Genomic DNA, 1,990 nt, shown 5'->3' on the forward strand with positions numbered 1-1,990 from the left:
GATTTTAAAAAGATTCCCAGGTGATTCTAATGTGCAGCCAAGGTTGAGAACCACTGGCCTAGAGAGAGGTGAGATCTGGGATCCAGGCTGGAGGGAGAAATGCCCACAGGGGTATTAGGTCTCAGAAGGAGAATGCGCTCCACCAAACCTGTGGCCTTTGGGGTCAGTGTAGACCTCGAATGTGGAAGGAGGTCCACAGGGCTGCTGGCAGAGGGGGACTCTAGATCTAAGCCCACAGCTGTGGGAGACTGTGCTCAGAAAGGCAGCCTGAAGTTCTATACCGGCCGCACAGTGCCAGGGGAAAAAGATGCGAGTTGATGTGGTTCCTTTGTCTCTCTCTCTTTTTTTTTTTACATCCTTGCTTTTGCTTGCTAAGTCCAGTACATAGGATCTTCCAATTAAAAACACTCACTGAGACTGCAGGGGGAAGTTGTTTTTGTGGAAACGGGATCAGAATAAAGAGAGATGAGCAGGAAACCAGCTCTGGGTCAGTCCATCCCTCCAACCCAGTATTAAGTGAGGCAGGGAAAGAAGAATCTAAACACTGGATAGAGGGACCATGTAGTCCTGGAAATTAATACAGAAACACCCATCACCTAGGGGTTGTGTCAGAAATTGAATCTTGTGTAAATACAACTGAAGGCAGGCAGAGAAACAAAGTGAAAAGAGTGATCCCGCCTGCTTGAAAACAAGGTTGTGGCTTAATACACAGAGGAGTGGTGGATCGCAAGGAACTTCAACACTGTGCAGACTACCTGACAGGAAACAGAAGTGCCAGGCAGAACAGTAGAGGAAGTGATGACCTTCACTACTTCACTTTTTTATTTTTTATCTTTCGCTTAAGAATCTAAATTTTTTTTTCTTTCTCACTTGATTTTTTTTTATTATTATATTTTTAATTATTATTGTTACTACTATTATTTTACCTTTTTTAAAGTTTTATTTTGTCTTTCTTTTATTTTATTTTGTCATTCACATAATAAAGGTGCCAGAAGGAGAGGAAACTGAAAAGGGAATAGAAAACCTGTTTGAAGAAATAATGACAGAAAACTTCCCTGATATTGGGAAGAAGAAAAAACTCATACAAGCCTAAGTAGCTCACAGAATCCCAAACAAGATAAACCCCAAAAGACCGACACCAAGACATAATTAAAATGGCAAACAACAATGACAAAGTAAGAATCTTAAAGGCTGCCACAGAGAGACAGAAAGTCACCTACAAGAGATCTCCCATCAGACTATTGACTTATTTCTCAGCAGAAACACACCAGGCCAGAAGGGAGTGGAATGAAATATACAAAGTCATGCAAAGCAAGGGTCTGAATCCAAGAATACTGTACCCAGCCAGGCTATCAATCAAAGTTGGGGGTGAAATCAGGAGCTTCAGAGACAAAAAAGGACTAAGGGAGTTTATTACCACCAAACCAGACACAGAACAAAGGACTCACACATACTGATAGTGAAGGGATGGAAAAAGATTTTTCAGGCAAATGGAAATGAAAAGAAAAGTTGGGTAGCAATACTTATATCTAACAAATTAGACCTCAAAGTGAAGGCCATAACAAGAGATAAGGAAGGCCACTTCATATTACTAAAGGGAGGAATTCAACAAGAAGATATAATTCTGGTAAACATATATGCACCCAATACAGAAACACCAAAATACATAAAAAAACTTCTGGAGGATACCAAGGGAGAGATTGACAGCAATACAGTCATAGTAGGGGAGTTTAATACCCCACTAACACCACTGGATAAATCCTCTAAACAAAAAAATCAGTAAAGAAACATCAATCCTAAATGACTCCCTAGGTCAGATGGAATTAATTGACATCTTCAAAACATTTTACCCCAAAGCCACATAATATACATTCTTCTCAAGTGCACATGGGTCATTTGCAAAGATAGACCACATATTGGGGCACAGGCAAAGTCTCTTCAAATTCAAGAAGATAGAAATCATATCAAGCATCTTCTCAGATCACAATGG

The sequence above is a fragment of the Myotis brandtii genome, unplaced genomic scaffold, assembly GCF_000412655.1.
Source record: "Myotis brandtii unplaced genomic scaffold, ASM41265v1 scaffold174, whole genome shotgun sequence".
Classification (NCBI taxonomy): Eukaryota; Metazoa; Chordata; class Mammalia; order Chiroptera; family Vespertilionidae; genus Myotis; species Myotis brandtii.